The 24,428-nt window shown below is 39.6% G+C and overlaps 1 long non-coding RNA gene across 1 annotated transcript in view; it reads right to left on the bottom strand.

The window, feature by feature from the left end:
* Positions 1-19,545: 19,545 nt before the first annotated feature.
* LOC147650305 (uncharacterized) overlaps positions 19,546-24,428 on the bottom strand; it is a 35,686-nt gene continuing 30,803 nt past the window's right edge. The window contains exon 2 of the long non-coding RNA XR_015276933.1: positions 19,546-19,900. This is a non-coding gene — a long non-coding RNA (uncharacterized LOC147650305). The remainder of the gene's footprint in view (positions 19,901-24,428) is intronic.

The following is a 24,428-nucleotide window of genomic DNA, read 5'->3' as shown; positions in this document are numbered from 1 at the left end:
TGTGGGATTTTTCTGGAATTTTTGGGCCTTTTCAAGGACTTTGTGTGGTTTTGAGGAGACTTGAAGAATTTTGAGGAATTTTTTTTAGATTTTGTGGGAATTTGTGGAGATTCTTGAGGATTTTGTGGAATTTGGTAGAGTTTTGGAATGATTTAGGTCATTTTGTGGGATATTTCTGGAATTTTGTGGGCCTTTTCAAGGACTTTGCGTGGTTTTGAGGAGACTTGAAGAATTTTGAGGAATTTTTCTTAGATTTTGTGGAAACTTGTGGGATTTTTGTGTGATTTTGGTGGAATTTTGTGGGCTATTGATGCGATTTAGGGATCTTGAGGGATTTTTCATGTATTTTGTGGGAATTTGTGGAGATTTGGTGGGATTTTTCTGGAATTTGGTAGAGTTTTCAGAAGAAAAAAGGGAATTTTGTGGGATTTCTCTGGAATTTTGTTGGATATTGGGGACATTTTGTGGGATGTTTGTGGAACTTGGAGGGACTTTTCAAGAATTTTGTGAGATTCTGTAGAGAACTGACGAATTATCACGGATTTTTCATGTATTTGTTGGGAATTTGTGGAGATTCTGTGAGATTTTTGTGGAATTTGGTAGAGTTTTGGAATGATTTATGTCATTTTGTGGGATTTTTCTGGAATTTGGTGGGCCTTTTCAAGAATCTTGTGGTATATTGAAAAGATCTAGAGAATTTTGTGGTCTTTTTCTTGAATTTTGTGGGAAACTGTGGTGATTTTATGGAACGTTTCTGGAATTTGGTCGAGGTTTCAGAAGATTTAGTGATTTTTGTGGGATTTTTGTGGGATTTTTGAGGGATTTTCTGGCAATCGGTGGAGATTTTGTGGGACATTCCTGTGAATGGGTAGGGTTTTGAAATGATTTAGGGAATTTTGTGGGACTTCTCTGGAATTTTGTGGGGATTTTTCTGGAATTCTGTGGGATTCTGAGGAGACTTGAAGAATTTTGAGGAATTTTTTTAGATTGTGTGGGAATTTGTGGAGATTCTGTGGGATTTTTCTGGAATTTTTGGGCCTTTTCAAGGACTTTGCGTGGTTTGGAGGAGACGAAGAATTTTGAGGAATTTGTTTTAGATTTTGAGGGAATTTGTGGAGATTCTGTGGGATTTTTCTGGAATTTTTGGGCCTTTTCAAGGACTTTGCGTGGTTTGGAGGAGACTTGAAGAATTTTGAGGAATTTTTCTTAGATTTTGTGGAAACTTGTGGAGGTTTTGTGTGATTTCTGTGGAATTTTTTGGGATATTGATGCGATTTACGGATCTTGAGGGATTTTTCATGTATTTTGTGGGAATTTGTGGAGATATGGTGAGATTTTTCTGGAATTTGGTCGTGTTTTGAGAAGATTTAGGAAATTTTATGGGATTTTTCTTGGATTTTGTGGACATTTGTGGACATTTTGTGGGTTGTTTATGGAACTTTGAGGGGCTTTCCAAGAATTTTGTGGGATTCTGCAGAGAATTGACCAATTTTCTGTGATTTTTCATGTATTTTGTAAGAGGTTGTGGAGATTTGGTGGGATTTTTCTGGAATTTGGTAGAGTTTTCAGAAGAAAAAAGGGAATTTTGTGGGATTTCTCTGGAATTTTGTTGGATATTGGGGACATTTTGTGGGATGTTTGTGGAACTTGGAGGGACTTTTCAAGAATTTTGTGAGATTCTGTAGAGAACTGACGAATTATCACGGATTTTTCATGTATTTGTTGGGAATTTGTGGAGATTCTGTTAGATTTTTGTGGAATTTGGTAGAGTTTTGGAATGATTTATGTCATTTTGTGGAATATTTCTGGAATTTGGTGGGGCTTTTCAAGAATTTTGTTGTATTTTTAAAATATTTAGGGAATTTTGTCGTGTTTTTCTTGAATTTTGTGGGAAACTGTGGTGATTTTATGGGGTGTTTATGGAATTTGGTCGAGTTTTCAGAAGATTTAGGGATTTTTGTGGGATTTTTGTGGGATTTTTGTGGGATTTTCTGGCAATCGGTGGAGATTTTGTGGGACATTCCTGTGAATTGGTAGGGTTTTGAAATGATTTAGGGAATTTTGTGGGACTTCTCTGGAATTTTGTGGGGTTTTTCTGGAATTCTGTGGGATTCTGAAGAGACTTGAAGAATTTTGAGGAATTTGTTTTAGATTTTGTGGGAATTTGTGGAGATTCTGTGGGATTTTTCTGGAATTTTTGGGCCTTTTCAAGGACTTTGTGTGGTTTTGAGGAGACTTGAAGAATTTTGAGGAATTTGTTTTAGATTTTGTGGGAATTTGTGGAGATTCTTGAGGATTTTGTGGAATTTGGTAGAGTTTTGGAATGATCTAGGTCATTTTGTGGGATATTTCTGGAATTTTGTGGGCCTTTTCAAGGACTTTGCGTGGTTTTGAGGAGACTTGAAGAATTTTGAGGAAGTTTTCTTAGATTTTGTGGAAACTTGTGGAGGTTTTGTGTGATTTCTGTGGAATTTTGTGGGATATTGATATGATTTAGGGATCTTGAGGGATTTTTCATGTATTTTGTGGGAATTTGTGGAGATATGGTGGGATTTTTCTGGAATTCATTTGGGTTTTGAGAAGATTTAGGGAGTTTTGTGGGATTTTTCTTGGATTTTGTGGACATTTGGTGGGATGTTTGTGGAACTTTGAGGGACTTTTCTGGAATTTTGTGGGATTCTGCAGAGAATTGACAAATTATCACGAATTTTTCATGTATTTTGTGGGAATTTGTGGAGATTCGGTGGGATTTTTGTGGAATTTGGTAGAGTTTTGAGAAGATTTAGGGAATTTTGTGGGATTTTTGTGGGATTTTCTGGGAATTGGTGGAGATTTTGTGGGACATTCCTATGAATTGGTAGGGTTTTGAAATGATTTAGGGAATTTTGTGGGACTTCCCAGGAATTTTGTAGGATTTTACTGGAATTCTGTGGGATTCTGAACAGACTTGAAGAATTTTGAGGAACTTGTTTTAGATTTTGTCGAGGTTTTGTGTGATTTTGGTGGAATTTTGTGGGATATTGAGGAGATTTAGGGAACTTTGTGACACGCTCCTGGAATTTGGTATGATTTTAAGGGGATTTAGGGAATTTTGTGGGATTTTTCTTGAATTTTATGGAAGCTTGTGTAGATTTTGTGGGATGTTTCTGGAATTTTTTAAGGTTTTGAGAAGATTTTAGGATTTTTGTGGGATTTTTCAGGATTTTTGTAGATTTTTCTGGAATTCTGTGGGATTCTGAGGAGACTTGAAGAATTTTGAGGAATTTTTTTTAGATTTTGTGGGAATTTGTGGAGATTCTGTGGGATTTTTCTGGAATTTTTGGGCCTTTTCAAGGACTTTGTGTGGTTTTGAGGAGACTTGAAGAATTTTGAGGAATTTTTTTTAGATTTTGTGGGAATTTGTGGAGATTCTTGAGGATTTTGTGGAATTTGGTAGAGTTTTGGAATGATCTAGGTCATTTTGTGGGATATTTCTGGAATTTTGTGGGCCTTTTCAAGGACTTTGCGTGGTTTGGAGGAGACTTGAAGAATTTTGAGGAAGTTTTCTTAGATTTTGTGGAAACTTGTGGAGGTTTTGTGTGATTTCTGTGGAATTTTGTGGGATATTGATATGATTTAGGGATCTTGAGGGATTTTTCATGTATTTTGTGGGAATTTGTGGAGATATGGTGGGATTTTTCTGGAATTCATTTGGGTTTTGAGAAGATTTAGGGAGTTTTGTGGGATTTTTCTTGGATTTTGTGGACATTTGGTGGGATGTTTGTGGAACTTTGAGGGACTTTTCTGGAATTTTGTGGGATTCTGCAGAGAATTGACAAATTATCACGAATTTTTCATGTATTTTGTGGGAATTTGTGGAGATTCGGTGGGATTTTTGTGGAATTTGGTAGAGTTTTGAGAAGATTTAGGGAATTTTGTGGGATTTTTGTGGGATTTTCTGGGAATTGGTGGAGATTTTGTGGGACATTCCTATGAATTGGTAGGGTTTTGAAATGATTTAGGGAATTTTGTGGGACTTCCCAGGAATTTTGTAGGATTTTACTGGAATTCTGTGGGATTCTGAACAGACTTGAAGAATTTTGAGGAACTTGTTTTAGATTTTGTCGAGGTTTTGTGTGATTTTGGTGGAATTTTGTGGGATATTGAGGAGATTTAGGGAACTTTGTGACACGCTCCTGGAATTTGGTATGATTTTAAGGGGATTTAGGGAATTTTGTGGGATTTTTCTTGAATTTTATGGAAGCTTGTGTAGATTTTGTGGGATGTTTCTGGAATTTTTTAAGGTTTTGAGAAGATTTTAGGATTTTTGTGGGATTTTTCAGGATTTTTGTAGATTTTTCTGGAATTCTGTGGGATTCTGAGGAGACTTGAAGAATTTTGAGGAATTTGTTTTAGATTTTGTGGGAATTTGTGGAGATTCTGAGGGATTTTTCTGGAATTTTGTGGGCCTTTTCAAAGACTTTGTGTTGTTTGGAGGAGAGTTGAATTTTGAGGAATTTTTTTTAGATTTTGTGGAAACTTGTGAAGGTTTTGTGTGATTTTGGTGGAATTTTGTGGGCTATTGATACGATTTAGGGATCTTGAGGGATTTTTCATGTATTTTGTGAGAATTTGTGGAGATTTGGTGGGATTTTTCTGGAATTCATTTGGGTTTTGAGACGATTTAGGGAATTTTGTGGGATTTTTCTTGGATTTTGTGGACATTTTGTGGGATGTTTGTGGAACTTTGAGGGACTTTTCTGGAATTTTGTGGGATTCTGCAGAGAATTGACAAATTATCACGTATTTTTCATGTATTTTTTGGGAATTTGTGGAGATTCGGTGGGATTTTTCTGGAATTCATTTGGGTTTTGAGAAGATTTAGGGAATTTTGTGGGATTTTTGTGGGATTTTCTGGGAATTGGTGGAGATTTTGTGGGACATTCCTATGAATTGGTAGGGTTTTGAAATGATTTAGGGAATTTTGTGGGACTTCCCAGGAATTTTGTAGGATTTTACTGAAATTCTGTGGGATTCTGAACAGACTTGAAGAATTTTGAGGAATTTGTTTTAGATTTTGTTGAGGATTTGTGTGATTTTGGTGGAATTTTGTGGGATATTGAGGAGATTTAGGGAACTTTGTGACACGCTCCTGGAATTTGGTATGATTTTAAGGGGATTTAGGGAATTTTGTGGGATTTTTCTTGAATTTTATGGAAGCTTGTGTAGATTTTGTGGGATGTTTCTGGAATTTTTTAAGGTTTTGAGAAGATTTTAGGATTTTTGTGGGATTTTTCAGGATTTTTGTAGATTTTTCTGGAATTCTGTGGGATTCTGAGGAGACTTGAAGAATTTTGAGGAATTTGTTTTAGATTGTGTGGGAATTTGTGGAGATTCTGTGGGATTTTTCTGGAATTTTTGGGCCTTTTCAAGGACTTTGTGTGGTTTTGAGGAGACTTGAAGAATTTTGAGGAATTTTTTTTAGATTTTGTGGGAATTTGTGGAGATTCTTGAGGATTTTGTGGAATTTGGTAGAGTTTTGGAATGATTTAGGTCATTTTGTGGGATATTTCTGGAATTTTGTGGGCCTTTTCAAGGACTTTGCGTGGTTTGGAGGAGACTTGAAGAATTTTGAGGAATTTTTCTTAGATTTTGTGGAAACTTGTGGGATTTTTGTGTGATTTTGGTGGAATTCTGTGGGCTATTGATGCGATTTAGGGATCTTGAGGGATTTTTCATGTATTTTGTGGGAATTTGTGGAGATTTGGTGGGATTTTTCTGGAATTTGGTAGAGTTTTCAGAAGAAAAAAGGGAATTTTGTGGGATTTCTCTGGAATTTTGTTGGATATTAGGGACATTTTGTGGGATGTTTGTGGAACTTGGAGGGACTTTTCAAGAATTTTGTGAGATTCTGTAGAGAACTGACGAATTATCACGGATTTTTCATGTATTTGTTGGGAATTTGTGGAGATTCTGTGAGATTTTTGTGGAATTTGGTAGAGTTTTGGAATGATTTATGTCATTTTGTGGAATATTTCTGGAATTTGGTGGGGCTTTTCAAGAATTTTGTGGTATTTTGAAAAGATCTAGAGAATTTTGTGGTGTTTTTCTTGAATTTTGTGGGAAACTGTGGTGATTTTATGGAACGTTTCTGGAATTTGGTCGAGGTTTCAGAAGATTTAGGGGTTTTTGTGGGATTTTTGTGGGATTTTCTGGCAATCGGTGGAGATTTTGTGGGACATTCCTGTGAATGGGTAGGGTTTTGAAATGATTTAGGGAATTTTGTGGGACTTCTCTGGAATTTTGTGGGGATTTTTCTGGAATTCTGTGGGATTCTGAGGAGACTTGAAGAATTTTGAGGAATTTGTTTTAGATTGTGTGGGAATTTGTGGAGATTCTGTGGGATTTTTCTGGAATTTTTGGGCCTTTTCAAGGACTTTGCGTGGTTTCGAGGAGAGTTGAAGAATTTTGAGGAATTTTTCTTTAGATTTTGTGGAAACTTGTGGAGGTTTTGTGTGATTTCTGTGGAATTTTTTGGGATATTGATGCGATTTACGGATCTTGAGGGATTTTTCATGTATTTTGTGGGAATTTGTGGAGATATGGTGAGATTTTTCTGGAATTTGGTCGTGTTTTGAGAAGATTTAGGAAATTTTATGGGATTTTTCTTGGATTTTGTGGACATTTGTGGACATTTTGTGGGATGTTTATGGAACTTTGAGGGGCTTTCCAAGAATTTTGTGGGATTCTGCAGAGAATTGACCAATTTTCTGTGATTTTTCATGTATTTTGTAAGAGGTTGTGGAGATTTGGTGGGATTTTTCTGGAATTTGGTAGAGTTTTCAGAAGAAAAAAGGGAATTTTGTGGGATTTCTCTGGAATTTTGTTGGATATTGGGGACATTTTGTGGGATGTTTGTGGAACTTGGAGGGACTTTTCAAGAATTTTGTGAGATTCTGTAGAGAACTGACGAATTATCACGGATTTTTCATGTATTTGTTGGGAATTTGTGGAGATTCTGTGAGATTTTTGTGGAATTTGGTAGAGTTTTGGAATGATTTAGGTCATTTTGTGGAATATTTCTGGAATTTGGTGGGGCTTTTCAAGAATTTTGTGGTATTTTGAAAAGATCTAGAGAATTTTGTGGTGTTTTTCTTGAATTTTGTGGGAAACTGTGGTGATTTTATGGAACGTTTCTGGAATTTGGTCGAGGTGTCAGAAGATTTAGGGATTTTTGTGGGATTTTTGTGGGATTTTGTGGGAATTGGTGGAGATTTTGTGGGACATTCCTATGAATTGGTAGGGTTTTGAAATGATTTAGGGAATTTTGTGGGACTTCCCAGGAATTTTGTCGGATTTTACAGGAATTCTGTGGGATTCTGAACAGACTTGAAGAATTTTGAGGAATTTGTTTTAGATTTTGTCGAGGATTTGTGTGATTTTGGTGGAATTTTGTGGGATATTGAGGAGATTTAGGGAACTTTGTGACACGCTCCTGGAATTTGGTATGATTTTAAGGGGATTTAGGGAATTTTGTGGGATTTTTCTTGAATTTTATGGAAGCTTGTGTGGATTTTGTGGGATGTTTCTGGAATTTTTTAAGGTTTTGAGAAGATTTTAGGATTTTTGTGGGATTTTTCAGGATTTTTGTAGATTTTTCTGGAATTCTGTGGGATTCTGAGGAGACTTGAAGAATTTTGAGGAATTTGTTTTAGATTGTGTGGGAATTTGTGGAGATTCTGTGGGATATTTCTGGAATTTTTGGGCCTTTTCAAGGACTTTGCGTGGTTTCGAGGAGAGTTGAAGAATTTTGAGGAATTTTTCTTAGATTTTGTGGAAACTTGTGGAGGTTTTGTGTGATTTCTGTGGAATTTTTTGGGATATTGATGCGATTTAGGGATCTTGAGGGATTTTTCATGTATTTTGTGGGAATTTGTGGAGATTTGGTGGGATTTTTCTGGAATTTGGTTGTGTTTTGAGAAGATTTAGGGAATTTTGTGGGATTTTTCTTGGATTTTGTGGACATTTGTGGACATTTTGTGGGATGTTTATGGAACTTTGAGGGGCTTTCCAAGAATTTTGTGAGATTCTGCAGAGAATTGACCAATTTTCTGTGATTTTTCATGTATTTTGTAAGAGGTTGTGGAGATTTGGTGGGATTTTTCTGGAATTTGGTAGAGTTTTCAGAAGAAAAAAGGGAATTTTTTGGGATTTCTCTGGAATTTTGTTGGATATTGGGGACATTTTGTGGGATGTTTGTGGAACTTGGAGGGACTTTTCAAGAATTTTGTGAGATTCTGTAGAGAACTGACGAATTATCACGGATTTTTCATGTATTTGTTGGGAATTTGTGGAGATTCTGTTAGATTTTTGTGGAATTTGGTAGAGTTTTGGAATGATTTATGTCATTTTGTGGAATATTTCTGGAATTTGTTGGGGCTTTTCAAGAATTTTGTGGTATTTTTAAAATATTTAGGGAATTTTGTCGTGTTTTTCTTGAATTTTGTGGGAAACTGTGGTGATTTTATGGGGTGTTTCTGGAATTTGGTCAAGTTTTCAGAAGATTTAGGGATTTTTGTGGGATTTTTGTGGGATTTTTGTGGGATTTTCTGGCAATCGGTGGAGATTTTGTGGGACATTCCTGTGAATTGGTAGGGTTTTGAAATGATTTAGGTTATTTTGTTGGACTTCTCTGGAATTTTGTGGGGATTTTTCTGGAATTCTGTGGGATTCTGAGGAGACTTGAAGAATTTTGAGGAATATTTTCTTAGATTTTGTGGGAATTTGTGGAGATTCTGTGGGATTTTGTGGAATTTGGTAGCGTTTTGGCTGCGGAACCATCCATCCTCTTCCTTCCTGTGTGCTCCAAAGAAGGCTTGACACAATGAGCAGGAATCCAGCACGGTCCGTTTTCTGTGCAAACAGAAGCATAACCCTTTCCCCAGGTTATTAAAACTACAGCACCACTCCACTGGCCACTTGCCGAATCCCTCACCTGCACCCAAGCAGGCTTTTGCAACTCGGATTTTGAAATCAAAGTAGAGAAATGAGGAAATAAAGGAGGTCAAGAAGTTTTCTCTCTCTAGGATAAAAAGTTTAACACATGAAATGCTTTGTGCAGTCATGCCTGGGGGGTTTCTCTTTGCATTCCCCTTTTTTCTTTTTGAAGGTAATGCTTCAGAGTGCCAGAGGCATGTTCAACAATAGCTTGTCCAGTAGAAGAATAAGGAATACCTGTATCATATACAATTCCCCATGCAGCCAAAAAATTTTGTGTTTTCTGAGATATATAACAAGACCCATTATCAGTTTTTATTTTTTGAGGTACTCTTAGAATAGCAAACGCTCTTTGAAAATGACGAATAGCATCCAAAGCTTTTTCTCCTGCATGTGTGATTGCTACAATAGCAAAGTGAGAAAACTATCAATAGACATGTACATGCTTTAGTCTCCCAAACTCATCAATCTGAGTGTCACGATCCGCAAGGTGGGATTCGTGATGTGGTTCTTTTATTCGATCTTAGTGTACAAAAGATTATCAGGGACTTAAACCAAGGACTTAAACAGCAAAACACACTTTATTGAGTGCTCATCAGCACTAATATGCGATAGAGGGAAAGAGGGAAAAGCAAAGCATAAGAGAGTGAGGGGATTATAGCTACCAATGTCAAAGTCTACTCAGCCATCCAAAGACGCAGAGTCTTCTGTCCTTTGGGGAGATCTCAAATGAAGGTAAATTTGGGGTGTGATTTTATAGTCTTTTACAAAGCAAGGGGCACAGGGCCAAAACCAGAGGAGATTGATGATCATTGTGATGAATTCCATTGTGCAGGGGGCAGGTGTAGGGTACAGAGCAAACCACGTCTTGCAAGTCTTTGCTCACCAGCAGGAGCGAGGGCAATGTGTCGTGGAAGCCCATTGCACAGGGTACCAGGCACAAACCTCTGCTCACCAGCAGGAACGAGGGCAGTGTACCCTGCAACCACCTGCAAACAATCACTTAGCAAACATCCACCTCAGCTAGGCCCAAACCCCTAAACCAGGTCCCTTGTGATATTCAGGGTCTCAGTCTCTGTCCTTGAGACGCGTGTGAGACAGATGAGAGAATCTTCAGACCGTCTCTTACACTGAGTTATGTCTGTCTGCCGAAGTTGCAATGCTTGCAACCCTCTGGGCTTGGTCCCATAATACATAGGAACACATGAACCATGACTGTCGGGGCATACAACAATCATTGAACGAGCATCATTGTTACTAAGACCAAATTGTCGTGGTAATGCTTGAAAACCTTGATGGTAAAATGGATGAGATAAGATAGATTGTTGCTTGTGATCAGGAACCATTAAGGCCACATTGGCAACAAGAGCATCAGCATTTCCTTCAGTGAAAAATCCCGGGAGAGAAGTGTGACTGTGAATATGCATCACAAAATATGATTCAGTGCATTGCTGAATTGTATCCTACAATTCCACCAACACATCAAATAAAGGTCAGTGATCAATTTCAGATAAAACAACTTTACCTAATTTTCCGGTCAAATTTGCTACATAGGCAGAATCTGTCACAATATTTACAGCTTGAGGGAACAATTGAAATGCAGTGGCCGTAGCTCTCAGTTCAACAATTTGCAGTGAACCAGTTTGATATTTTACCACAGGATGCCAATTACCATTGATTTTCAATGCAACTGCAGCTTTTTCTGTGTTTCCAGAGCCATCTGTAAAAACACTGGGTTCATCTGGAGGGCTTTCCATACTTAACTGCTTTTGGCCAACTGGTACTTGCTGAAAAAATTTCAATAAAGGGTGACTTGGTAAATTATAAGACACTTGCCCTGTAAAAGCAGCCATAGCTCTTGGAGTCTGAGACACAGAGTGCATCCTCTTGTTTCTGATGCCTAGCTCTGAAATCCAAGAGAACACTGAATTTCATATAACATGAAATTTATGGGCATGTTTTCATGGTGTTACATGGGTTAAAGTTAGATAGAAATTCTAAAAGTGTGAGTGTGTAGATTAGAAATTTTTTTTAAGTCACTGGGTGAAAAAGTTTGTTTAGAGTTGAAACTAGTTTAGAAAGCAGAAGACAAAATGGAGGATTTAGAGTGATGTCTCTTTTCCTTCTTTTTTCTTCTTCATGTTCTTCTTTTAGAGGTTTTTGGGTAGATTGGACAGAAAGTGATTGATATCCAAGTGATTGGATAGAAAATATCACAGTGCAGCACACAGGTGAGGGGTCATTAAGAAAAATAATATACGTCTCTGTTGTTAATTAGATAAGAATAAGTATGAAGATGAAAAGGCTGCACAGTTCGAGGCCATTTTGTGCCTGCAAGGCCAAAGGGAGCCAAAAGAGCAAGATGAATTGAACTTGTGCAGAAAGTCTGGAAAAGTCTACCAAGTTTTGTGATAACATCTCAATAAACATGAGAAAAAAGATCCTAACCAGTTTTGGAGTTTTCTTCGGACCCAGAGAACTGAGATAAGTGGAATTCCCCTGAGGGGCTATCCTGAAGGAGTTCAGCTCCGAGAAGCTGAGAAATCCAGGAGTGAGGAGAAGTACAGAAGCAGAATCAAGAGAAAAAACGGAATAAAAAAGTTACAAGTGGTGCTCCGTGAGTGTCAAAGATATCTCAAAAAACTCTTGATCAACACCTGCCTGGATCAGTGCAGCCAGTTCCTGAAAGAAATCTGTCCAGAGAAAAACACCTGCTATCAAATTCCAGAGTTCCAAGGGCCCGGGACTCGGTGAACATCGGATTCTGCTGGTCAGTAATCTGAAGATAGCCAACAGGTCTGGTAAACTCTGTCTGACCTAGGTGATGGGATTGAGTATCTCTAAGGAGGAATTGTTTGAACCCTGGATAGGGGAAAAGATAGTTATGAGGTTTAAAGACTTAGGAACCCCGGGAATGTGAGTGCAGGAACTGCTCTTTCTGAAAGCATGGGAAACCCAAAAATTTCCCAGTTGCGTGGCTCTCCCTGACCCCATCCCTTCAGAGGACACGGGGGAGACGGAGGAATGCAGGGGAAGGCTGAACACCGGGAAACTTCCCCGCATGCTTCAGAAAGCAGAGTGAGCAATTGGCTACGGTATCTGGGGATGAAAAACTGCACGGGGGAACATGAGGGCTTGGGTAGAGTTTTTTTGGAATTTTTATATTCCGAGCAAATCGTGGGGTGGGTGGAGAAAAAGCTAGAAAAAGCCCACGCTGTTTCTGAAACCACGCCTTTAGAATAGCTCCGTTCCCCGCACTCTCCGTGCAGGTCAGAGGAGCCAGAGCAAGGGAGTGAGCCTCCCCCGCCCTCTGAGGACATTGACTCCCTAAAGGTGATGTCCGAAAAGGCTGGTGAAGGAGAGCCCGCCCAGCAGGCGGGCTCAGAAGCTCTCCAAGGGGGAGACCCAGAGGCTGCCCAAGAGGAGGTGCCACAAGGAGCCGTGGAATGCAGCAGGATGGCTGAGTCGCAGAGTGAGCCCGGGCAAAAGGGGTAAAGTTAAGAGCCATATTAAATCACCACTGCAAGCAGTTAGGGGGCTGAGCAAAGCTGCAAAGGCATGCCCCGCAGGGAGAGCCGTGGTGCGGTCCATGACGAACAAGGCCCGGCCCACCGGGCTTGCCACCTTCAAGCCGCGCATGCGTGTTCCGCAGCTGAAGCCGAGCCTGCGTAGCTCATGAGGGAAGACGGACCGAGAATGGGGCGAGGAGTTGCGATCCTTGTTTGGGGTCCGGTTTCTGGCACAAGCAGCAAACATCCTAAAAGGCATTTATCTCCTGGAAAGGAGTTTCACCCTAAATATAAGTTTTTAGAGTATTTTTTTCCCAGATTCAAAAGCAGCCCGGCGCGGGCGGGCAGACGGGGCTGGCCGCCGGGACGCGGCCAGAGCCGGTGGCAGCGATGCTGTCGCCATGGCAAACACCGTTGAAGCAAGTAACGGTAGCAACGGAACAGCAACTTCAGCGAAACAAGCGAAAGGCAGAAAGCAAGCAGCAAAAGAAAAAGAGAAAAATAAGAGAGACAACGGAAAGCTGGATATCTCAGAGAGGGGAGAAAGGAGATTTTTAATTAAGCAATACAAAAATTAGAAGCATTGTGAATTGCACTGCTATCTAATCTGCTAATTGTTGTAGTTATGATTAAGCTTTAAAAAGAAGTCCCTATTGAATGAAGTGCCTTCAAACATGGATCAAAAAGTTTATAGATATTGTGTAGTGGATTATATATGGATATTACATTTCTAATGATATCTGCTGGTTTTGTTTTTACAAATAACATGAAAAATTATGATGGTCATGCATCCCAAGAATTTAAAAATATTTTTGCTTTGTTTCAGCATTGTCAGTACATGAAGGCTGTGAAAATGTTGTCTTCTCTATACATCTACTATTAATGTAGCATTGTATGATATAAGGTGATCGTCAGGTATTACTACTGTAATTACAGTCAATTTCTGAAAAATGCATTTCTTTAAAATTGAATTGAAAGATCATATGGCTAACCATGCACAAAAAGGGTTGGATGACAGGTTTCTTTTATTCTTTAACCTTTTCTTTCATTTCAGCAGGTTTACTGTGGATTTGGTTCAAGACAGTTTTCAGCAATCTCAAGATGAAAGAGATCCAAATAACAGAGAGCTGATTAAATTCTACTTGTTAAGAATTTTGTTTAATGGGAGTAAGCTAAGGGCATCCCTCCAGTTTAAAACTGAGGCCCTGGCCATGCCTTGACTTTACCTGGATGGAGAATTTACCGATAAACCCAGATATTTTCTGCATCAGAACAATATTCAGGTCGGTTTGACTTGGCAGTTAGTGTATTAATATAGCAGCTGGATCTTTAGAGTGAGCTTGGAAAACTGTTCTCCAGACATGATTTTCCAATCTGTCACTGATTCATCTGCTGTGGCAGACTCTGGGATGTTAGCACATCCAGTAATCCATACTACAGATTATTTAGATCATTTTAATATAGCATAATATCAATTATGCATCTTCTTAAGTTCTTGATTGCTGTAGAAGTGTTATTTACTATATGTATGCACGTGCATGTGTTTTACTTTGATGGTTTTTCATTGTCATAACAAGACAGGGAGAAAACAGAGGCTGTAGCTCAGAAGCACGGAAACCCTATGTATTTTGGAGTTTTGAAAAAAAAAAAGCGTAAAAATCTTATATCTGTTGTAAATTTTCTGAACAGTCCTTTTTAAACAGTACTTTTACAGAACCAATTCCATCAATTATCAGGTATTCTTCTAACGGTACTCAGGCAAAGTTGAGAGAGAATTCTTTGGTTCTGGTCAAAGGTTCAGAAGCAGGACAGATTAAAAGTCCATTTCAATTAATAGCCTGGAGGAAAGGATATGCTTGTGTATTCACAGGTTCAAAGCAGAAGTAACTTCCTATGAAGTTAATGAAGAACATGGAAACTTATCAGCTGCAGAAACAAGGAAACACTCTGTGTCTCAGACTCCCAACAACAGCAGCCTGTAACGTAAGCATAGCAGCTTGTAAGTTATCACAGCTTGCCGATAACTTTTGGCACAACTCCACTCAAAATACCACTTCTGAAGAGGCAAAACAATTCTTTCAGGACCTTGACCAGTCAATCCAACACATTCTTTAGGAGACTTAATAGGTTCAGCAATTAATTCAGAAAGACCAGAAGCAGTTTTTATAGATCGAAAAGGTAAAAATAACCATTCTAACATATGTAAAGGATCTTCCCACTGATCACTCCATTGCACAAGAATTGCAAATGAAGTCATCAATCAAAACAAATAATCTTACTATTTGTACCAGGTCAATGCGAGAGACAAATTTCTCAAGCAAAGCTTTGACAACCAATTCAAGAACAAAAAGGGCTTCTGGGGTCAACTCACAGGTATCAGTAGGGTTTTCTGACCCCTTTAATGTTTCTAAACGTGGTTGCAATTGTGAATTGGTAAGTCCCAAATAAGGTCTTACCCAGTTAATTGATTGCTGGGCCTTTCATTTCTTCATGCGGGAACAGGAATGACACAGCACCAATATGATGATTGGATCATTCATTTATTCTCTAAGTTTGGGTACATTTATACTGTACACAAATCTATACACACGGGTGTTTCTTCTACAATTGACTGCATGTGTTGTTTGTGGACACTTAATAGCAAAAAGCAAGCAGGGAACAGAGCCTGTGTGAAACAAAGTCACAGCGGCTTCTCACTCTGGCCTAAGAAAACATGAGAAAGAGTCCAAACAGTCCTTGGTAAAGGACAACAATCTGCAGGTGTTGTTTAGGCAAGGGGTGGTGTTCCACTTAACCAATGATGGTGGACGTGTTGCTTTAGTGGCCAAGGAGAGTTTTACCTCTCAGACCTTCTCGAACATGTGTATAAAAGAAGATTAAGAATAATTAACTTTGCTCTTTTGGAAAATGCAGCTGAGAGAGTCATGTACTGCTTCGCCGTTCCTAATATAGCGCGACAGCTGTTCACACACCCTTAAAGCATTCTTATTGGATAATTACATTTGCATATATTGGACCACAACTTGTTCAATTTCTCTATTTCTCATCCTGTTTAGCTCTTTCTTTGTGTTCTCTTGCTGACCACGACTGTCCCTTCCCTGTCTGATAACCTTGCCCTTGTTCTTAAGTGTTTCTCTTTATGGTCAAATTTGTTCTAACGCAGCCCAGACTCTTCCATCTCCCCTTCTTTTCTTAAAAATTGGAGTAACTAAATTGTGCAACGTTTGTTGAAGGCCTTGTACCAAACAAGAAAGAATCAGCAAAAAACTTAGAAATACAAGCAGTAACATTATTGCCCCCTTGATCAAGGTCTGCCACCAACCCTTTAAACCTAACCTAGCAAGCCAGTCAGAAAAATGATCATGTCTTTCTGTAATGTGCTTCATGTCTTCATGCAGTTGTGATAATTGTTTATAAATACTTTGGGAGTGGTCAGATAAATTAAAACAACACATTCCTTCAAAATCTTCACACCTGCGTCTGTGTGCTAACAACAAAAAATCTATAGCTGGGTGATTTTGAAAGGTAGCATGCCTAATACTATCAACATCAGTTAGCAACTCACTCAACATTTTCAAAATCAAATTAAGCTGTTTTTCTCCCCAACAGGCAAGATGAGCTATATTTTCTGCATTTATGGCAGCCATTCTCCCTGGTAAAAGGAAAGATGTTGCAGTGACAGTTGCCAATGATGGTGATTGCACATTATCATTTTAAGTCTCATCAAAATTCCAAACGGATCAACACGATCTTTGATGACAACTTTGACTGATATTCAATAAATCCCTCATGTGGAGGGCAAATAATGTTAGTCAACCAAGATAGCATGGTCCACCAACAGGTCATCTTGGAATACCAGGCCATGCTCAATTCCCACAAATCAAAAACATTCCTGGTGGGAGTTCCCACCCTCCTGAAGTGTTTACGGTCAAACCCCCTGTTTTTAATCTGTTTCATGGAGATTGTCCTGTAACATTTTGATAACCTTCAAATAATGTTTTTTCTCCTTATTTTTGTAACCAACTAAAACCAAGGATCTCCAAACCAAACTACTACTGTACCATTACCTGGTTGCCACGGTGGGGTCATACTGCCACAATTAGGCAGAACAGTAACGTTAACATCCAAGGTTGGGAAAACACTGGCTAACAAATCCAATTCTTGAAATGGAATAGGATACGATTGGTTCAAATTTTCAATTACTGTTTTCTGCCAGGCTGCATTACGCATAGATGGCCAAGTCTACCGTCCCTTTGGACTTAGGCAGTCATCACTTTTGCTGCTTGTTAAATTTACTTTCTTAGGGTTCCACCAACCAGAAAAGTCTGCTTTGTTCTCCTGAAGTGGAATGCCATTAAGCAAGTTCAAAAAGGGTCATCGGCCTGCTGTAAACTGAGACAAAAATCCTGAATACCAGACTCATTAGCCCAGGCTACCTAAATATTCATTTGTGGTTTGTCAAGAAACACCCCTTCACTACACAGACACAATCACCAGAAAATCAATATTAACATTGCCATGGGCATGCACATCACCATCATCTTTCTGCAGAAGCCCTTGAGGCTGGGCCTCAGCAGCCCCGAGGTGCTCCAGGCTGGGCTGGCTGGGGACAAGGAGGGCAAGGAGGCCCTGCCGGGGCACAGCCACTGGGTGCTGCCAGGGCAGTGGGCAAAGGCAGGGCTGGCGGCCAGCCTGGGCCCCCACGCCTGCCCAGGCCACGGTGCTGAGACCGAGGCTCCCCTGACACAGAGCTCTGTGTCTGCATAGCTTCTGCCTCCATGGAGAGGGTGGTGATGTCTCCTCGAGCAGCGCTGCTGAGTCGCTGCTGCTGAAGCAGCTCTGGACACAGCAGAAATGGCACCAGAGCGTGCACAGGAACAGTAGCACCCTGAATGTCAGCACCTGCACAACGAGGTGTCTGCACCAGCCGTGATGCCAAAAGGAGAGACACTGTGGCACCATTGCACATGGTTTGGCAAAAGGCTTCAGCAGAATTGGCCACAATGGCTTTCTCTTGACTTGCCAGCCTCACAGAAATGCTTGGCAGCTGCAGCCTGTGCCCCTGACTGGCTTCAGTGGCTGGGCTTGAGGGCAGACTCGCCTTCCACAGGCAGGCATCCCAAGGCAGTAGCATTGGTGCCATCATGAGAGGGACACAAGCCCTGCGCTGCAGCTACCATCCCTCTCCTCCATGCAGGCACCTTAAAAACACGTGCTTGAGCTTCCAAACTAAATCCTGGGCTGGCTTGGAGCAAAGGAAGAAGCAGTAGGCAATGAAGAAAAGCAGGGCTGGAGGGAGGCACTTTGGTGTCTGCTGAGGTGACGGCCTGCTTCACAAGCTCAGGCTTTGCTGCTAGAAGATCCTGCTTTGTTCTTGCTTGAGGCCATCCCCTACCAATGCATGGCCCTCCATTATTCCTGGATCAGGTCTGGTGGACCTGTGACAACAAGTCTGTCCCGTGTGCTTGTGACAGCACAAAAGGACAGGACATGTCAGCTTCCAGCACTTGTCGTGGCTGGCAGCATCTTCAGAGAGAGACACAGAACAGCTTCTCCTCCCAGAGTTATCCCTAGCTTCTGCACTTCCCCAGGTGTCTGCCTTGATGTTCACTGGAGACCTCCCTGTTTGTGGCCATCCATTGCTGTGCTCAACAGGCACCCAGTTGTGTTTGCACATGAGCTGCCACAGGCAGACACAAAGCAACTGCAGCACTGAATAGCAGAGACTGGGCCAATTCATTTTTTTCCAGACTGGAAGCACCATCCCTGGCCTGCCCTGCACTTGTTTTGGCCCATCCAAGCCCCGTCCCAGTGCCTGGGGCTCGGCTCCCAGCCCCAGCTGGGCTCAGTGCTAGTGGCAGAGTCCTGCTGTGCCAGTGTGTGCCAGCCTGGGGGCACAGGGAACAGCCCTCAGGGCCACACTGGAGTGACCCTGCTGCTTCTTTTTCTTCCAGTACTGACCAATATGATGGACATCTATAGATGTTTTATTAATTGTTGTTGATATAATTTTGTAGTGGTTTAGATTTGTCAATTTCATTTTCTGGCCAATGCACCAAATAAATGTTGTGGTTTTAAAGCAGTAACTAAAAAATCACTAGAAAACTTACTTATTTCTTGCTGTGAGATATGGATTAGAACAAGAGCAAAACAGGCTTAAAACTTAAAAGGAATAAAGAAGGTTTATTAACAAAAACTATAAAAATAAGAAAACCAGAATAAAACTTCCAGAAAACCCTTTTCTCTTCCACTACCCAACCATTCTCTTGTTCACATGACAACATAGAGCCAAAAAGCTTTGGTGTTTCAAACAGTTTCAATTCTTGCTAGAGTCTTTCCATCAGTCTTTGTAGAGAAACAGAAGTCTTCTTCTGTTAATCTATGGAGTTTCTTACAAGAAAACAATTTCTGTTGTAGCTTTCTATTTCTCTGATGCCAGCTGCCTGAAAATCTGTCATCAGTTGTCTCCTCCCATTTCACATCACTCTGAGGTGTGTTATGGGTCAAATGAATCTAGGGATGTCATTTTTAAGGATGAGTTATTCAAAGGCAAAAGTTCTCTTCATCTGATTCTGTGAGCTTTTCTGGAAACAGAAGTTTTCTCTTTGCCTCTACAAAGCTACAAATCTTCAACTATTACTTCTCTCCCTCTGTTCCAGCACCTCACTGTATCACAACTACTTCACATTTTGCTCAAAATCCACACTTTGAACCACTCTATTCCTCCCAATATAGTCTGTCATGAATTAAAGGAGTTTTTTCAGAACACTATTGTCTATCTCCATAGCTTTAACAGAAAAATATTTCAGCTTATTAAAGCATCTCCTTATTCTCTACCTCTTCTGAAGCTTAATTCTTTTCTTTACTGTCTCTGATAGTTTATAAAGTCTATTTACATGTTGACTACTCTCTCTTTCTCTCTCTGGAAAAAAGGATTAATCTGCAAGTCTCATCTGGGTAATAAAAGGGTTAAAATCTTGCCCAGGCTTTGTAGATGGTTCTGTGATCTCTGCCGGAGCAGTGGCTGTGTTAGCGTTCAGGAACACACATAATCACTGAATGATTATATGAAGGTGTTTTATTGAAGAGCTCTGGGTGTCAGGGGTACACATACCCAAATCTGACCTGATTTGGTTTTGAGTTGAACATGTTTTATACACTATCGTTATACAACTTACATATTAATTATTAAACTTATATTGTTCTATTGTATACATTGATTTTACCCAAGCATGGATTTCTCGTGATCCCCCCTAGCCCCCTAACATTGTTCTTCATGTTCTCTAAACAATAATTATATCTAATCACATCTAACAATTGTATCATTTATCATATACTGACTACACAGGTGCAGTTTGACCTGATTTTTAGCAAGCACAAGGCCTAACATTTCCCAGGGCCTACTTTTCCCAGGGCTTTCCAAACCTGATTTTCTTTCTAACTCTCCAAATTTTCTAAGATTTTAAGACCTTTTACTATCAGCTGGAGCTGTCTGCGATGGAAGATTGTTCATGGCTGCTCTGGAGAGTGTGGTCACTGTCTCAGCCCACTGCAGGTCAAGAGCTTTTTCTTTCTTTACTCGACAGTCTCTGGTGAATTCCGTCCCAGCAAAAACTGCAGCCGAGCCAGGGACCGGCCTGGCCCAGCCAGAGCCTGGGGCAAGCCCTGCAGGCCCCATCTCCTGGCCGGGCGCTGAGGCAGGCCCAGCTGGAGCTCAGTTACCTTTCACAGCCAGGAAACAAAGAGACAAAGAAATTCCCAGGCTTAGGTCTTAAGGTGGTGTTCACAGGTTGATCTCTCTTTTCAATGGTCAACACTGCTGTCAATTCTTAGAAATGGCCAGTTGTTGGCCAGGAGAGAAACTCCCATCAGCCTCCAGCAGTTTTAACTTCTTTAGGAGTTTCTCTTTGTTTTCTTAAATGCCAATCTATCACAAATTTTAAGTATATTTACTATGTTACTGCTTTTAGAGAGGTTCTTCTACTGTAAATATCTTCCATAGGTTGTTCTTCTTATAAGGACTCATAATGTTTGGAAGAGAGATATATAGTATTTAGCTAAGAAACTTAATAACTTTAATTATAATTAAATAATTAACTAAATGTATCATTAAATAATTAATTAAATATTTAACTTTATAAGGAGTAGTATTTAAATTATTTAAGAAATATGTCTTTCTGTGATTTTGCTTTATTCGTTTTTTTTTTAATCCTCCTGTTTTAGCTGCTCTTCATTCTAGTTATGGGTTGTCTTCTTTCTAATATAGTAAGATAGGTATTATGGTGAAGAACAGGGAGTAACTCAGGCTTAGACTTGGATGAATGTGTTACTGTTGTGGGAAGGAAAGCAGCTAAACCCGTGAAGTTAATGTCAAAAGAGTATTGTTTTATTGAAAGGAGCCTTGGAAGTATTTTTTAATGAGACATTAATTAGATGTCTAAGTAAGAAATCAGAACAATCAAATAATAAATGGAATAGCACAAGCAGAAAAAGTGCATCTGTGAGGCTTGAAATGTCATCTGGAGGACAGCATGACAAAGATGATGATGATGATGATGATGATGATGATGATGATGATGATGATGATGATGATGAAGTAAGAGGAGATGTCCCCCTGATCTCTCCTCAAGATTACCATACAAAAACATTGCATGGCAATATTGCTTCACAGAAAAACTGCAAGAAGAAACATGATACACCTGTATCTGAGGAAAGCATAGGCTGAACTCAGCAGAAAGGGGATAAAAGTTTACAGAAACTCCTAAAAGTCTTTGTTTTGCTGGCAAATAATGTTGAATAAATGACTGTTGGTCTCTGATACTGACCAGCATTGCAGTTAGGAATGTTACTTCAACAGCACCAAGGTGTTGAAGCCTGAATATTTTGGGTCTCTCCTTTGATTCCATTAATATGTTCTGTAGTTTGCTGTTGTTGCTCTTCTAGAAATAAATTGCCCTTGTTTATCACACCCCAGCTCTCTTTGAAATTCTTTCAGACACAGGCAGCATTTGCAGAGTTTGCAAAGAACCTGGGCCAGGGATCCTTCCCCCTGTTCCAGACAAGGGGTTGAGATCACTTAAAAAATCCCCTGGCAAGGGGATCAGTACAACCCAGAAGTGATATAAAGCACCAGCATGACAAAGTTCATTGGCAAGGTTCACTTTGCTACTGATGAGATGGTTAAGACACACCAAGGGATAAAAAGCAACAATAAACTAAATCCATCCAAACCCAGTCCATCCAAACAGAAATGAAGTGAGAACTTTCCGTGTGTGTTGAGTACATGTGTGTGTTCAGATGTGTGTGACAAAGGCAATATGGCCAAAAAAGCTTAATAGCACTGAAACTGAACTTAAACTTCACTTTTACCTTACAATTTAACCGAGGAACAACATTTAACAGCAGTTAGCTTATAATAGAACTGACTGAGATATCCAAGGTACTTAAACACCCAAGAGAGCAGCATTTCTCCCCCCTTTGCCAGAACACGGGCACACGTGTGTGCATGTCATGAATAGAATCTCTCAAGAAATCCACACCAGTTAAAATACTGTGTTTAGTTATGTACAGTTAATGTTCTTATTCCATTTGTAAACCTTGTTTGTTGTACCCCTTGTTTACTCTGATGGTTATTAGTAATGTTAATTACTTACCAGTTTTTGAAGTGTTTTAAAGGTTCTTATGAGACATTGTTCTATCCCTTTCCCTTACTTCCCTGCTACTATGTAACAAAGCTGCTCCCATGGGGGCTGGGCCACACTAGAACAAAGAAACTCCCAGGAAGCTGTGCAACCGAGTAATATGCAAACTAAGGCATGCAAGACACCAAAACAACGAGCTAACAGAGAAATAAAAGGACAAGGAAACATATTCTAGCAAGCTATGATGAAAGATCATCTCCCTGCATCACCTAAGCCACATTTGTTCCCCTGATAGGGGTTCTTCTATTACCACTCTTTTAGGAAAAAGAACAGAACATTTGCCAAATTTTATCAATTATAAATGTTATTTTAAGTACATTGAAGTTAAGTTACATTGAAAATTGAAGGGGTGGATTTTTTTTTTCTTTTCCTGTGAGTTACTGTGGAATTCAGTGATGTAATGCCATAGGCAAAGGATAAGCTCTTACCCTGATATTTTTAAGTGTGTCGAGGCCATATGAGTAAAGAATTTAAAGATATTTCTACTATTCTGGAAGTGAATTGTTGGGGACAGCCTCAGCTTTGTAACTAAAACAATTACTGTTAATTAAAGTTATGTTGATCGCAAACTTGAACCTAGGTGCTGGTAAACTACCCCAAAAGTCTGTAAAACAATGTAATCTGGAATTAATACATAAATCTCTTGACTCTCAGCTGCATTATCTTTTTCAAAACCAAGATGATCACAGTTGCACTTCCTTAGGCATTGCACACCTGAAAATTCTTTTCTTATAAAAGAAAACAAGTTTTATACTTAAAAAAAGTTAAAAATCCTAACTTAGAACTGATGACATAGGAATTACTTTTAACAGCTCTCTGTATCTGCTTCTGTTCTACAGGTGCTCAAGTGGGCAAGGCCAGGGCTTGAGCAAAGCTGTGTGCTGCAATTACGTCACACAGCCTCACTTCTGAATATGTTCCAGGAGAAAGTCTCTGAGTTTCCATCACTCTGGAAATACGTTCTTATAGTATATTTCAGTTTAATTTGAATATTTATATCTCAACTACTGAGTTGCTTGTCTGACAGTTGCTTGTATAAAACTAAGAGTAAGATTGGAAAATAAATCCATTCACTTATTGATAATATAATTTATTCCAAAAACATCCTTCTATTCTTGCCATTGTAAGTGATTTGGGTATAGGAAAACCCAGCATATTTAGATATATTACATACAGGGTAGTGTTCATAAGATAAGAAAAAGGAATGATGAATATCCCTTGACAGAAGCGGTAATTTAATGTATTTCTTTTATAGACAAATGATGTCATGCTAGTATTCAGTGCAGACCTGTTTCAGATACAATTATTTTCTTGTTTTTATCTTAAACAGAACACCCTATCTGTTTGGTCAGAAGAAGAAAACTATGATTTAGCATAGTTCTCTTGAGTTTTCAAGAAAAAGCCGTCTGTGCTGAAATTTGGGGAAGAATTTGCCAGGTACACTTAATCTCATACATTCTGCTTCTTCCAGATGTTTCGGTACTTTCTGTGACTTTTTGTATTTGTGCATCCTTCTTAAACCTGCTTGTAAAATAAACAAATATTCACTGTTATTTTCTGTGGCTTTTCTGAGATGAGTTACTGGTGGTGCTGGTGGCATTTTTTGGTGTTGAAGATATAAAAAGGCAGACTTGGCTTACCATCTTCAAAGATACATCTGTCCCTTTGAAATAAGACCAATAAGGAAATAAGGACAATAAGCTGCTAAACTGATCTGGAAACATATGAGTGAGAAGAATGATGAGCTTGTCTTTACAAACAAGCTGTGGGTCAGTTGATAAGATGTAGCTATCAGTGAGAGATGACAGAAACAATGAGATGGATTCCGGTAGAAGATCAAACAGGCACTGAAAGAACACTATGAATTCCATAAAAGTTAAGAAGGGCTTATGCATTGGGGGTGGGGGGGGGGGGGGAAGGTACCCCAGGTGTCAGGCGTTCCGGGCAGTCTGTACCTCTCAAGTACCTCAGCCTATGGGGAAAGAGAGAAGGGACAAGCGGCCGGGAATTAGGATAAAAAGGAGGCTGCGCCCTCCAAAAATTTGAGAGACCCCAGGGGAATGCCCCATGGCCTCTCCCTTTATTCGAATAAAGTAAAAGGACTCCTCTGTCTCCTTTTTGGACATAAACCTCTGGTGTTCGTGGATTAATTTTCCTGACATGAGTGGTAGTCAACTTCTTTATGCCATAGAAGTCCGGCATACTTCCATACAACTAGATTCTTTGCTTCCTTTTCCCCTTT

Source organism: Cyanistes caeruleus, chromosome 16 (assembly GCF_971803275.1).
Source record: "Cyanistes caeruleus chromosome 16, bCyaCae1.hap1.1, whole genome shotgun sequence".
Lineage (NCBI taxonomy): Eukaryota > Metazoa > Chordata > Aves > Passeriformes > Paridae > Cyanistes > Cyanistes caeruleus.
Note: the sequence above shows the minus strand (reverse complement) of the source record. Positions and strands in the feature narration are given on the sequence as shown.